At 43.2% G+C, this 15675-nt stretch overlaps 1 protein-coding gene across 1 annotated transcript in view; it reads left to right on the forward strand.

The window, feature by feature from the left end:
• Window positions 1–652: 652 nt before the first annotated feature.
• The window catches only part of PPEF1 (protein phosphatase with EF-hand domain 1), a 142638-nt gene continuing 127615 nt past the window's right edge, over window positions 653–15675 (forward strand). The window contains exons 1-3 of the mRNA XM_030934051.1: window positions 653–726; window positions 7505–7591; window positions 9957–10060. The gene's annotated coding sequence lies outside the window, so the exon portion shown is untranslated. The remainder of the gene's footprint in view (window positions 727–7504; window positions 7592–9956; window positions 10061–15675) is intronic.

A 15675-nucleotide genomic window follows, 5' to 3' on the forward strand; every position in this document is an offset into this window, starting at 1 on the left:
TGGCCGGGGCCGGAGGTGGGGGCATGGAACAGGGTCTTACTCTGTCGCCCAGGTTGGAGTGCGGTGGCACTATCTCAGCTCACTGCAACCTCTGCCTCCCGGGTTCAAGTGATTTTCCTGCCTCAGCTTCCTGAGTAGCTGGGATTACAGGTGCCCGCCACCATGCCCATCTAATTTTTGTATTTTTAGTAGAGACAGGGTTTCACTATGTTGGCCAGGCTGGTCTCGAACTTCTGACCTCAGGTGATCTACCCGCCTTGGCCTCCCAAAATGCTGGGATTACAGGCATGAGCCACCGTGCCTGGCCAGTCCTTGTTTTATCAACATTCCTCCAAGAAACAAACTTTTCTTTGTTTACCATGTTCATGAACACAAAAATGGTTGACAGGGATGAAATGGTGACAAAAAGAAAGCTGGAATCTGCCTTTCAATAAGCAAGAAATAGTCCTCTCATCCAGGTCATGTCATCCACATTCCATTGGCAGGTATTGTCATATCTGTATCCTACATTGTGAGGTCACCAAGGCAACCTATTGATCATTCTAGAATCTACCTCTTGAAGATTCCAAATGAGACTGGGAAACCCTCTTCAATAAGACCTGTGTGAGGACAGATTGTGTCCTGAGCCTGCAGGTCAGGCTGAAAGAGTCAACAACCAGCAAAGTTAAGATCTAGGAGTCTGTTCCCCTTGAACCTGTGTGGACCTGATCAAACCTCGACGGAAAGGTAAGAACACTCAATGGACCAGGTGAATTGAGGGTGATCTGGGTAGGCATGGGACAGTGATCAAAAGTTAACCTGCGGCCTCTGACTGTTTAGTTGTTTAGCCCAACTCTTGTGGTCTTTATGTTTTATGTATGAAGTTTGTTATGTTTTAATATATACATATGAGATGGAATTGGGTCGCCTTGATGTCCTGGAAAAAGTTCTGGTCACTGAATCACAAGACTGTGACTTTGGGGAGGCCACCTAACTTCTCTGGGCAATGGTTTCCTCTCCTATAAAATGAAGATGTCTGAGGGCCTTTCTGGACAAGTCCAAAGGATCAGAGTATCTTACATTTCAGGCTCAGCTGTTACAGAGCCCTGGGCAGAGAACCTCATGATGGTCTTGCAGAGTGACTCCATTCCCTGCCTAGATCAGTTTTGTCCAATTCCCAGTGCTTTAACATGAGAGGGAGTTGCATCAGTGTGTAGTCTTTGTTTTACTTTTATTCTTGGAATGGCAGATTGTAGCTCCTGCAGAAGGAAAAGAAGAAGAAATAAGGAATTACAAAATTGCTCTACATTGACTCATGCTAGATGTCAATCTGAGATACATGTAAAACATAAGCACATACAAGATAAAGAAACAGATTGTGGCAATATTTAAAAATATCCTAGCTTTCTAAATTAGAAGCAGTTTTGATAAGCCTATTTGGAATTCATCTGAAACATCCATAACTCTGACAATCTGAACTGTACATGGCAAAGGTAAATTGCTTCTAGGAAGTAATTCTAGGTGTAGGTTTAGAGGGACTATACAGTAATCAAGTCTCCATTGCTTTATAGGTAGCCCTCACTCCTTGGCCTCTTACTTTCCAGATTGCTTCTTTGTTAGCCTCCCTGTTGGCTCCTTCTTTTCATTCTCTTTAATGTCTCTGTTCCCCAGTGTTCTGCTTTTGCCTCTATGGCCTTACTCTACAAGCTCTCCCTGGCTATTTTATCTTCTCTAATCACTTCAGCTATTGTCAGCAACCTCATGACCTATTTAATCTGACTCTCCGGTCCTGATTTATTTCCTGAGCTCCAAACCCAGACTTCTACTGCCTATGGGATATTTCAACAGTGAGGTCTCACAAGTACTGAAATTTAGCACACCGCTAACCAAACTCATGATTTTTCTCCACCATAAACTCACTTGTCCCCCTTCATGTCCGACTCTTGTACCCTTTAATACCCTATTGCAATGAATATCATCATCTCCTATACTGTAAATTACAAGAAGGCAGAGACCATGTCTATCTTGTCCACCTCTTGTAACCATAGCACCTAGCATAGTGCCTGGGGCATGGTAGACACCTAGTAAATATTGTTGAGTAAGTGATGAATCTATTTATTTTTCCAAACTGAAAACCTTGGAATCCCCCTCGATGTCTCTTTCCCCCTCACTCTCCATGCCCAGTCTGAGACCTGTGGGGTTTATTACATAAAACACTTTTACATTTGGCTCCTCCTTCCGCTTCATCCCCGCTGCCATGACTTGAATTCAGCCCTTACCATCTATCTCCTGGATTATTGCAGGAGCCTCCTCATTGGTCTTCCTGTTACCTGCTTTTCCCCATTCATCACCATCTGATCCCCAGAGTGATCCTGCACCTTGAATCTAATCAGCTTATCCTCAGGCTCCTCTTGACTTAAACAGAGTTTGCAATCTGGCAGCTTTAAGAGGAATCCACGCAGTCTGTACGGCGTTTTGAGAAAATGAGAATGACTGTATTTTGTTGATTCTAAGATGTATATATATTTTTTCACCTTTTAGCAGCTCTGATATTGGGATGTGTCTTGAAATGGACAGTGTCATAGTTTGATCAGTGGTGGTGTTCTCTCTTATTGGTACATAAAACAGCAGTGCACCCTATAATCAGTGGCTTCATAAATTTGCTGAAACATACTTATGCTAACATTTAAAAATAAGGAGATCATACATACAACTATCTTCAGCTTCTCTTGGAAAATTACATCAGACAACACTGGGCTGTGATTTCTGGATAGCAGCCGAAGATGGAGCTACCAGTAAGTAGCAGCTACCTCATTTAGACAAAAACTCGTTACAGTGTCTCATGGTTTCCGCCCAGGCTGCTTTAGTCATTTGTATTATCTGCCCTAGCCCATTAAGCATTTGAAAGGACAATCCCTGACTGATAAGTTGAAGTCCAGATTCTTTGCTGTGATTTATAAGAACACACAGGTGGCACCAACCTACCTCCCGCAGGTTAATGCTCCCAACCTTTGCTCTGTACTCCCTCTATCCCCCAATCTCGAATATAACGGGCTCCCATGTTCCCTGGAATGTCCTTGTCCATCTTTTATGCCCTGTGAAACATTTTCTGGCGTTCCCAGGTCGAGCTCATTTCTTTCTGGACTCCAGTAGTACATGGGCGTATCTCTGCAAAAACTGCAGTTACTTTTCCGCTAACCTAAAGTACAATTCTGTATTTTGTTTTGTTTTGTTTTGTTTTGTTTTGTTTTGTTTTGTTTGAGATAGAGTTTCTCCCTTGTTGCCCAGGCTGGAGTGCAATGGCACAACCTTGGCTCACCGCAACCTCTGCCAGGTTCAAGGGATTCTCTTGCCTTGGCCTCCCAAGTAGCTGGGATTACAGGCACCCACCACCACGCCTGGCTAATTTCTTGTATTTTTAGTAGAGACACAGTTTCACTGTTTTGGTCAGGCTGCTCTTGAACTCCTGACCTCAGGTGATCCACTGCCTCAGCCTCCCAAAGTGCTGGGATTACAGGCGTAAGCCACCGTGCCCGGCCAGTTCTGCAAATTTTAACACATGGATGGATTAGCATAACCACCGTCATCATCAGGATACAGAACCTGCCCCCTAAAACTCCCTCCTGCTAGCCCTTTGTAGTCACTCCCCTCCCTCACCCATAAACCCCTGGTAACCGCTGATCAGTTCCCTGTCACTATAGTTCTGTCTGTTTGAGAATGCCATATAACTGTCTGTATCCGTTTCGGCCTGGCCTCTTCCACTCTCATAATGCCTTTGAGACCCATCCAGGTTGTGTGTATTAGCTTCATTCATTTTTAATGCTAAGTAGCATTTCATTGTATGGATGTCCCACAGTTTGTGGGACACTCACTGAAGGACATTTAAGCTCTTTTCAGTGTTTGACCTTATGAACCTGTATACACGTTTTTGCATGAATAGAAAATTTTATTTCTCTAGAATAACTACCCAGGAATAGGATTGCTGTCATATGGTAAGTATATGTTCAACTTTATAAGAAAGTACCAAACTCTTGTTCAGAGTGGCTGTACCACTTTGCATTCCTGCCAGCAAAGTGTTAGAGTTCGAGTTGCTCCATATTCTAGCCAACACTGGATATTGTATTTAAAAAAATTTTTAGCTGGGCACAGTGGCTCATGCCTATAATGCAAATACTTTGGGAGGCTGAGGCAGGCAGATAGCTATAGACCAGTGTGAACAATGTGGCAAAACCCAGTCCCTACAAAAAAATACAAAAATTAGCCGGGCATGGTGGCATGTGCCTGTGATCCCAACTACTTGGGAGGTTGAGGTGGAAGGATAACTTGAGCCCAGAAAGTCAAAGTTGCAGTGAGCTGTGATTGTGTCACTGTGCTCCAGCCTGGTGACAGAGACCCTGTCTCAACCTCCCCCCCAACCCAAACTTAGCCATATTCATAGACATATAGTGGTATCTCATGGTTTTAATTTTAATTTCTGCTTCCTTGAATCTGGCCTGGAAGAACTAGAGGGAACAAAAGGTAAACTCACTGTCAGTTCAGTGGTACTTCAAACTCTGATCTATTTCCTTCATCGGCCTTCTGCTATTTACTTTTCAGAGTCCTCATGTTACTTGTTTATTGCTGTGGAACAGATTACCAAAAAATCTAGTGGCTTAAAACAACGCATGTTTATGATCTTACAGTTTCTGTGGGGCAGAAACCCAGGCGTGGCTTACTTGGGCCCTCTATTTCAGCATCTGTCGTGAGCTGCTGCACATGATGTGTTGACTGGGCTGCTGTCATCTGAAGGCTTGACTGGGGAGGGATCCACTTCCAAGCCCGTATGGTTGTTGGCAAGAGTCAGTTCCTCGTGGTCTGTTTGACTGAGGGCCTTAGTTCCTTGCTGGCTTTTGGCCAGAGACTTCCCTCAGTCCTTTGCCACATGGGCTTCTCCCACGTGGCAGCTTACTTCATTGAAAGCACAAAAGCTTTGAAGGCCATAGGGTCTGCTAGCAAAACAGAAAGTCACAGTCTTTTATAACCTAGTCATAGAAGTGACATCCCAATACCATTGCCATGCTCAATTGATTAGAAGCAAGTTTCTGGGTCCAGCCTATGCTGAAGAGGAGGGATAATACAAGGGTGTGAATTGACCAGGAGGAAGGGATCATCGGGGGCAGTTTAGAGTCTGTCTGCCACAGTCCTCAAATAGCTGTTCCATGGATTCTGTCCAGGTTTTATAGCTTTATCCCATGGGAGAGGAGTAGAGTGGGTAGAATGTCCTTTTTCCATCTTACCCAGACCAGAACATTCTGTGAAGCTTTTTGATTTGATTTATGAACATTCAGGGTTAATTTAAGGAATTTCTTTAAACTCAAGCCATTGAGGACCAAGCTAGGGTTAAACAGTGGTCTGAATTAAAATTCTGATATCTATTAATATATTTATTAAATCACAACCAAGGAGAGCTCAACTTTTGTATCTAAGATGAAGCCTTTCGAAAACTGAACTTCCACACCTTAAAACGTGATGGCTGTTTTAGCCTGTCATTGTGGCTGCTCACCAGGTGACCCCAATAGAAACATTTGGCAAGCACTGACCTTTATGAATTTCTTCCGTTTGATGGTGATTCATAACCCACTTTTAATTTCTTTTAATGACTTCCTAATGACTTGCCAGATCTGGCCTCTCGTTTCTCCTACTTAATGTGATTTTTCAGTACCCAGAACTCACCCTTGAAAATATGCTTGATCCTTTTTCTATTTAAGTGAAAAATTACTTGGTATTCCTTCTCTTCACAAGGGAGCAGGCTTTTTAAATTAGAGTCCTTTTATTTTATGTATGTATGTATTTTTTGTGTGTGTGAGACAAGGTCTTCCTCTGTTGCCCAGGCTGGAGTACAGTGGCTCTATCATGGCTTACTGTAGCCTCGATCTTGCAGGCTCAAGTGATCCTCCTGCCTCAGTCTCCCAAGTAGCTGGGACAACAGGCATGTCCCACCACACCCGGCTAATTTTTTTTTCTTTTTTTTTAGTAGAGATGAGGTCTTGCTATATTTCCCAGGCTGGTCTCCAGCTCATCAGCTCAAGCCATCCTCCCTGCTCAGCCTCCCAAGTGCTGGGATTACAGGTTGTGAGCCACTGCCCCCAGCCTTTTTGAACTTTTTTTGATCATGGACCCCTCACAGTAAGTTTTGTGAGAATGGACCAAGCATATTTATTTATTTACAGCTAATACTGCTGAACTCATTTATTGTGTACATGATCAAATATATATGGAAATAGAAAAGTTAACAGGAATAAGAAAATAGATAAAAATATGAGTTCTGATGTTTCGCTTTCTGCTCTCCAGCAGATCTCTGTGCATCTGCTGTGGGGCAGCTACCCCTGTTCTGGAGACTGCTAGGGGTTAGGATGTGGTGATTGGGTGTGGTTGCTTGCCAGTGGCCTCAACATCAGAAGGCTAGCTCAGAGTCACCAGAGCTGAGAGGCCAGCGCTCTCTGAGCTTCCCCGCTTTGGTGCTACGGGGCTTTGAGGTATCAGGAGCCACAAGCAGACACCTTAAGTACCCACCACCAAATAGATCTGCACATGCCACTGTTTTCTTAATCTCCTCTCCAGTCCAGCTCCTTTGCCTCGATTCTAGCATACTTCTCAGGGTGTGTCATGATCAATAATGTGAGCTGCCCATTAGAACTACTTTGCCTGGGCAGAAATTGGAACTGTGGCAAGCTCCAGGAAGCTTATGAAATAGGAGAGGCTTGCTTGCAATGCTCTCTCTCCCCCTTGAGAGGTAGTCAGGCTTCTCCATTCCCCTCGTGTTTCCATAGTTTGCTATTGCCATGGACTAACTAAATGTCCTGGGTTGGGATCCCTCAGAAGCAGAGTCTGAGATAAACATTTGAGAGCAAGTTTATTTGGAAGGCAGGAACAAAGAAAGTACAGCAGTGGGGAAGTGAGAAAGGAAGGGAAGGCAATCAAGAGAGATTAAGTCTAGCCTGAAGAGGTGGAGAGGGCAGCCGTTTTTCAGTCTTAACATCAGGGCACCTTTCTCTATGTAATTGCAGCATTATCTTTAGGAAAGAAGTTCATTTCGATTTCTAGTTCCCCTCCCGCATTTGACACCCTAGTTAAGTACTGTAAAATATGCATAGCTATGAGAACCCCCTCTTCCCACCTCTTTTCCTCTGGCAGATGCCTGATCAGTCATCAGGTCTCCGCCCATGCATCACTTCTAGGAAGCCTTCCCTCACCCCCCTTTCTGAGACAGGGCTCTGTCTCTGCACCCCTGGAGTGTCTCCTACCTGTTTTATTATTTTGTCATACTGTATTGCTTTCATTTATTCATGTAATAGATATTTATTATGTGCCTGGCACTGTTATAAGTACCTGGTGTGTATATTCCAATATCCAATCATGTATATATTTTTTTCTCTGCCATTTGTGTCTCTGTCCCTCAGCAGCGCCTGCCACATAGGAGGTGCTTGCCACATAGGAGGTTTAAAACTGTTAACATCACTCTGCCCATCATTTTTTCTTTTTTCAGGCTGGGAGAACACATCCCTGGTCAGCTGTAGGAAAGCCGGAGAGCATTTGAGAAGAGGCTGAAGCTTGAATTTTGCAAACACACAAGGTGCTGACTCAGGCAGTAGAGTATAATGATTATAATAAGCAGGGTTCTAAAGCCAAAGTGCCTGGGTTCAACTCCCAACTCTGCCCCTCATTTGCTGTTTGACTTTAGGCTATAATTCCTAATGGGTGAAGAGGGATCATGATAGTATATACCTCAGAGGATGATGTGTGGATTAAATAAGATTAACATATGTAAAATTTAGAAGTGCCTATAACATGGTCAGTGCTCAACAGATGTTATCATTATTGTGATTTATTCACTTACATCAATGTTGGTTCATGTAACAATTGGAGGCTGACTGTAAGACCCCTTTGGTGCTCACAGTAACATTTCGTGTTCTTTCTACAATGGAAAAATACAAGGAAGTTGTTCATTTAAAGCAAAATCTGAGTTTTCAACAAATCGCCTAAAGGGCACAGCCAATCCAATTCGTGGTCCAGGGGCTGGCCATTAAAATAACAACCTAAATCATGAGGTTTTTTCCCTGCTTTCCTTTCTTTCTGTGGTTAAACAAAGATTTGGTGAGTACCTCTTTTGCATTCAGTAATGACTAGGTTTAAAACTGAGGATGTGGCCAGGCGCAGTGGCTCACGCCTATAATCCCAGCACTTTGGGAGGCCAAGGTGGATCACCTGAGGCCAGGAATTCGAGACCAGCCTGGCCAACATGGTGAAACCCCATCTCTACTAAAAATACAAAAATTAGCTGGATGTGGTAGTGTACACCCGTAATCCCAGCTACCCAGGAGGCTGAGGTAGGAGAATCACTTAAGCCCGGGAGGCAGAGGTTGCAGTGAGCCCAGAGTGCACTGCCACACAGCCTGGGTGACCGAGTGAGACTCTGTTTCAAAACTAAAAAAAACACACACACAACTGGGGATGCCAAGAGGAATGAAATAGATCCTTTCCCTTTAGGATTTCACATGTAAAAGGGCAAATTACAGCACACTTTGAGCAGCTCTATAATTGGACGCACACATGGCTTTGAGAGCCAGAAGACAGAGTGACTAATTCCCCTTTGGTGATTCAGGAAAGGCTTCACACAGAGGAGGTGACATTGGAACAACTGTATCTAGACATAGCCATAATTTAATGGCTGAGGATTGAATAGGCATTTGGTTGGGAGAGCCAGCTGTATAGCTACATTGTCCACTATTTTTTTTGAAGCCTGAGTAATTATGCTGTCATTTACAATTTGTGTGGCAGCCTCATCAGGTCCTACTTTTGGCGTCCCCACCATGGAAACCTGAGTGGTTGTATTGCCTCATAATGAGGCCCTCTGGTGATGTTAATATACTAATAGGAGGACAGAAGCCCAGAACCACCTCGCCAGTTGTTTTTCAAGTGACTCCATCCGATTAAATGGCAAACTAGGTAACCACTTTACTAGATCTCCTGTGGCTCTCATTTGCAGAACGGAATCGAGCTAAAGAGCAGCTTGAGTGGGGTTATGAAATGTTTATGGCTGGAGTCCTGTGAATTTTAGCTGGCAAAGCCTAAGACCAGTAAGCTTGAAAACATGTATGCTGTGTCACCAGCTAGGAAGAGTTTGCCAGGGAAACTGCTGGCGGCACAGCCGCGGTCAGTATGAGACTCTGGGAACAAGACCACTGCTAGATTGCCTCGAACATGGCAGAACTGTGGCTGCTGGCATCTGTTACTGCCATGGGCACTTTGAATTTTCAAGTATGTTTTTCTCCTCCCCCAAACTCAGCAACATTACAGGCCAACTTTCCTTTCCCTTTCTGCTGATGAAGGGAGGTAATTCTCCCGTCACAGGTAGGTTCTCCAACAGGGAGCTATTGAACAGCTGGTGGAGTACAAATGTCTTATGACCCAGTGGCTGCTCCCTTAAACTCACACCTTTCTAGAACCAAGGAAGAATGTTTCATTTTTTCACTTCTCTTAATTGTACCAAGTTACTGTAACTATCCTCAGTTTACCTAAAGAATGCTTTTCTGCTCTTATATACGGAAATTCTCTTTTCTATTTTGTACTGATGGCAGATTATTTATGCAAACAATAGCCTGGTCCTGCCCATGCAGAGCCTGGTCCCTTTGGAAGCAGTCACGTGGCCGCTGACTTTGCAGCCCATTACTTGAGTGCATCTCCAGGCCAGGAACAGAGCAGGGTTGGGGCAGAGAGCTGCACTCACGGCCAGCGCACTATCTCCCAGATTCTTGCTCTGGGCTTGCCTTCCAGGCTGAAAGGCAAAGCAGCCTGGCCCTGTTCTAGTTATTTCTTTGTGTATGAGTGTGTATATATGTTTGTTTATTAAAGAAAGAGCTCTCTCTGCAGAGTAGGGGGTGTGTGTGTGTGGGGGGGGTGCTTCAGAGAGAGCTGAAATTGTACCTCTTTTCTTTCAGACCTCTGCATTTCCCCAGAGAGAAGGCTTTTTTCTTGTCTTCATTTTCTTTGAAACACCTGGGGTGAGGAAAAAACCTCTACATTGGCCAAGCAGAAGAAACAGGTAATATGTTTGTTTATTCTTAGGCATTTGGGGCAAGCAGAAGTCTACATCATAAACATATATCGTGTGGCAACGGAACAGGGAATGTGTACTCCTTGGAGTATATCTTACTGCTTTGCAATTTCTCGGAATGATTGTTCTCAAAAATGCTGATTTTAAATCAGTTGCCATCAATTGAAGAAGATGTACAGATGACTTGGCAATCTGAAGGATTGTGGCCTATTTCAAATGAACTTGATATTTGGAAAATCTCCATGGTCACTTGGGTTGAGAGCTAGAAAATGAGGGAAGGGATCCTTCGAGAAACCCTTCTAGGTCCCCTCAGGGAGTATTCTCCAAACTCCCCTGCACACCTTTGTATTTAGAAATCTTCCTTTAGTTCCCTTGGCTTCTTGCCATCTTAGAGGTTTCTAGCTATCTGTAAGAATGGAAACAGAATTCCTTACAGTCTTCAAAATTCTCTTTAGTGATTTAGTTCTTATGTGAACTGATCAGATTGGATCCTGAAAACAAGGCGTAGCCTTTTAGTGGGCAGACATTTTTGTTCTTTACTGATTAAACAGAGCAAGTCTTCGGTTCTGCCACTAATTAGCCATGCCAGGGAGTATGTTATTTAACTTCTGAGTCTCAGTTTTTTCATCTATAACATGGGGATATGATACTACCTTGAAAGTTTGCTGTGAGAGTGAACTGAAATAATAGAAATATAAAGCACCTGCTATGCTGGGTAAGTAGTAGTCCCTTAATAAATAGTAGTGATTTTAGCTACTATTGTGATTACTGGTATAGCATTCTTTCAGATCTTAGAGCTCTCAAGGGAAAAGAGCCCATCGCTTTGTGACTCTTAAATTATCCCAGAACCTGTAGGTACCCAAAGGGCTTAGTCTTTGGGAGGCCCCAGACAAAGCATTGTGAAGAAAGAGACTTGAACAAACACAGTGGGTCCCCACCCATGCATGGCCCCTCCTAACTCATCAGCTAAAAGCAGTTGGTCTTTGTTCAAGCCAGTTTTTTCCCACCACTCAGTCCTCAGTACAAGTAAGTAAGATATGGATTATGATCACTCTTTTCTTATGAGGAAACTGAAGTATAGGGGAATTAATGACTAGCTGAGAAGTCAAATTCCTGTTGTCTGACTTCTAAACCCAAGGCTCCACTGGGCCAGCGTCAGGCCGTTAGGAACAATAGTTCTTGAGATGCTTTGCTTCAAAAGGGCCCCTTGCTAGGCTGTTTGGGAAATAGTGGTCAGCTCTTTCTGAGAGATTCACAATGTATGTTCATATATTAAAGGCTCTGAGAAGTCCTGCATTAAAGAGACCTGTTCAACCCTACATCCCCTGAACTTATCATGTGATGGTGGGACCTTTATTTTGGTCTTAGTCCTGGAATCTTAAACCACATACAACTCTTCTTCCACAAACACGCTTTGGAAAACCTGGCACCAGGCCAAGCTGTTACCTGATTACAATCACGTCTGATGTACCAGCAGACACTTTCAAACACCTTCTGGTGGTCAGTATAGTTTCCTCCCTTTTCTTATCCTCTCATCTGGCGAGACCCAGGAAGAATCACCAGCTTGGTCTTACAGACCTCCCCTTACTCATTTAAGATCCCAGACATAAGTAATTGCTCCACTGTTCTACTGGAAAGGTAGTAGTGAAAGGGACCTCTCTGGCGCGGGCTGCCAGGGACTCCTCTGCCTCACCCTATGCCTCTTCATTATATTTAGGCCACAGACATCAGGCTATAAAACCTCTGTGGCAATGAATACCAGGCAGAATGCAATAGGGTGAGCCTGATGAGGCATCTGTTCTCCAAGCTAGCACAATCTAAGGGGAAAGAATTACACCTGCCTACTTCACTCCCACTGTGGTGGTCAGGGGTGGGGGTGGAGGGTGTTGGTTCCAGTTGAATGACTATGGGTTCCAGGTTTTCAGGGCTAGAGCTAAAGCCAGTTTCTTGCTAAAGCCGACATCTCTAGGAAAAGCTGAATTCTAACATGGGAAACTACAAAACTGACATCTAGAATGCCAGAGAGGGGGGTCGTGTCAGGGTGACTGAGCCAAGGTGTGGGAGTGGGATAGAGATGAGCTTAGAAATCAAATCACCTTCAGAATGAACAAGAACAACTAGGGGAGACTGGGCTAGTGGTTGGAGGGTGCTTGGTGGCGAAGGTTAGTTTGTCTCCACAGCCTGTCTTTTGTTCTTTCCTTGTATTTTCAGCATTGGAAGTGAAAGATTAGCATGAAAAAAACTGAAAATTATCGATTCCACCCACTCACCCCCAACATACACACAGTAAAAACCTTTTAGCGGAAGGCTTTCCTTTTGCAAATTATAAGTGAGTGCCAATGATGAATCATTATTTCATGTTTACTCTTGAAAACCATCCTTGGTATATATTGGAAGGGACAGCAGCACTGGGCAAGATTCAAGCTGTTTTTTTGCCAAGATCCACCCAGGGGCTCGTGTTACCCACTAGAACATTCTTGGGCCTTTGTGAACCCTGTGGAAGTCCCCCACCTCTTTGAGCCTGAGAACCCTTTTCACACCTCAGGGAATCACTTCTTCAGAGACTTCTTTAATGCACTTAAATGCTAACAGAGGATGGGAAATGGAAGAAGCTTAGATTTTACCAAGTCATGGAAAATCCCCAATCATTTTTATCAGCTTTACATCAGAGATGTCCTCAAAGGTACACGCACTGCTTACAAATTCACTTCTCTCTCTCCTGGAAGTCCAGGTGGTGTAGTACATGGGAGGGGTAAGTGGCGCCTTGCTTTAACCAGCTCATATTTTGGTGACAATGAAAAAGAACTGACTTTTTTTGTAACCTATTACCTGAGAGAAAAACAGTTAAAAAAATAAATTGGTAATAATTATTTAATAATGTAAAAATTATAATAGCCAATTTTTTTCTAATGGATAATCAAAAAATTCTAGAACAATCATCACGTCTTTCCATCATGATTTAAAAACTTTCTTTAAAAATGATGTATGAGTACTACCCCTTTCTGATTTAATAAAATGCTTTTGTATAATTGAATAGCACGTACCTGTGCACAAAATGATGCATTAATAATGACTTTTAGCAACTGAATTTTTAAAGGACTCTGGCCTAGAAATATTGATTCCTTTGTTCATTCATTCAGCATTATCCAACATCTGCAATATGAAAGACACCATGTAGGTGCCAGAGATTCAAGGGCTATTTAGGAAGTTGCCCGTGATGCTAATAGTCTAACAGAAATATACTCAAGTTTGATGCTTTTTAGTTCTTAGTGAATCTTTTATATGAAATTGTGTTTGTTGTGTAATTTTGTTTGTTGTGGATTAACTGAGGGGTGACCGAAAACCAAATGCCTCTGGAGAGACATTGAGACATTGCTTTCTTTTTCTGGAAAAAGAAAATCGAAATTGAAATATATCAATCAGTCCAATCAGTGTTTAAGGCCTACTAAATGCTCAATTCTTTTTTTTCCCTGTTTTCTTTTTTAAATTAAAAAATACACTTTTTTTTAAGTCAGGGTTTCACTCTGTCACCCAGGCTGGAGTGCAGTGGTGTGATCACGGCTCGCTGCAGCTTTGACCTCCCAGGCTCAGGTGATCCTCCCACCTCAGCCTCCAGAGTAGCTGGGACTACAGGTGGGCACCACCACACCCAGCTAATTTTTTGTATTTTTTGGTAGAGATGGGGTCTCCCTATGATGCCCAGGCTGGTCTCGAACTCCTGGGCTCAAAGGATCCATCTGCCTCAGCTTCCCAAAGTGCTAGGATTATGAGTGAGAGCCACTGCACCCAGCCCCAATTCTTATGTCTTCATAAAAAGGGGTAGAAAAAAATAGCATGAGGATGGAGCGAAGCCCAAGGGAGATTTGGATGCTGTTGGAAAATAGTGTTTCTCCAACTGAGATATGGGGATTGCTTATATCAAAGTTCCTGGCACGGTGCACTTTAAATGCATATTCCAAGGCCCTGGACTTTTGAATCTGAGTATTGTTGGTAAAGCCTGGGAATCTGCATCCCCCCACCCCCAATAAGTCTTGTGAGCACTCAAGTTGGAGAGCACTGATCTAGGCACCTGGAGAATGTCACCAGGACTAGATGAATTCCTAGATGAACAGTGCCCCAATTTCAAAAATGAGAAAAGAGTATATGCTAGAAGCTACAGACTCGTTGGCCTGACACGACCTCTGGAAAAATTCAGCTTGAAATAGATGGAGCCAAAGCATTTCTAGGAAAATGTGATCATCACTATGCAGCACCATGGGTTTGCTAAAATACCATCTCTATTAGAGACTGTCAAATTTTGCTGTGTATTAGAATCTAGAAAACTAGAAAAGAAAAAAAAAATCTTGATGCCCAATCCCCCACCCAGTACCAATTACGTCAAATTCTCTGGAGGTGGTACTTGAGCATCAGTATTTTTTAAACCCCAAGAGATTCTGACTTAATGAGGTGCAGGCTGAGTACTGGGAGTTCGAAAAGCTCCCCAGGTGACATTCATGTGCAACGAAGTATGACAACCACAGGTCTATATGACATGGGACAAGTTGTTTAACTTCCTTGCACTTTGTGTGAATACTAGGTAATTTTAAAGATCTCTCTCACCTTTAAACTTCTATGATTTTGTTATTAAAAATCTTGCCAAATTGATTTCCTTCCTTCCTTCCTTCCTTCCTCCTCTGCCCTTTCTTCCTTTTCTCCTCCTCCTTTCCTCTCTCTTCTTTTGCTGGAATAAGCTGGAATGTCAAAGTATCAAAATACATACGTATCATCATTTTATTAAAACATTTAGTAAAATTCTCCTGGGTGTCTCACAGATAAATGAGAGTTATGATAGGTGAGTTTACCAGCTAACTGAACAAATGTACTCAGCTAGTATGAAAGTGACGGATCTGTGGTGAACCTGGAGGATGGTTTGGAGTGGAATGCCGCAGGGCTCATCCTGCCCCTGGATCTGACCTTGTTAATGTTCTTTAGCCATGATGTAGATAAGGAAGACACGAAAGAAATGCTTATCAAATTTGGAAACAGAGCCAAGCACGGTGGCTCATGCCTGTAATGCCAGCACTTTGGGAGGCTGAGGTGGGCACGTTGCTTGAGGCCAGGAGTTTGAGACCAACTTGGGCAACATGGTGAGACCCCGTGTCTACAAAAAAGTACAAAAATTAGCTGGGCATGGTGGTGCATGCCTGTAGTTCTAGCTGCTCAGGAGGCTGAGGTAGGAGAATCACTTGAGGCTGGGAGGTGGAGGCTGCAGTGAGTCATGGTTGCATCACCCAGCCTGGGTGACAGAGCAGGATCTTGTCTCAAAAAATAAATAAAAATTTCGAAATAACCCAAAGTTTAGGAAGCCTAATTAATTCAATACATAAAATAATCAGGTTCACCTTTGGTCAGAAAATCTGTTTATTAAGCTTATTGTTATTTTCAAAACATTGCCATAGTTCAAATATTTTGCTTATTTTAGTTTTCCCTTTCTTTAGTCGAGTTGAAATTTTGAAGCTTTTGGTGTAGTACTAATGGAAAGATAGCTATGTCAGTTGTTCGCTGACTTTGTTCCTGTCAAGACATGCAAAAAGGGCTGGGCAAGATGGCTCACACCTGTGATC

Source organism: Rhinopithecus roxellana, chromosome 7 (assembly GCF_007565055.1).
Source record: "Rhinopithecus roxellana isolate Shanxi Qingling chromosome 7, ASM756505v1, whole genome shotgun sequence".
Taxonomy (NCBI): Eukaryota; Metazoa; Chordata; class Mammalia; order Primates; family Cercopithecidae; genus Rhinopithecus; species Rhinopithecus roxellana.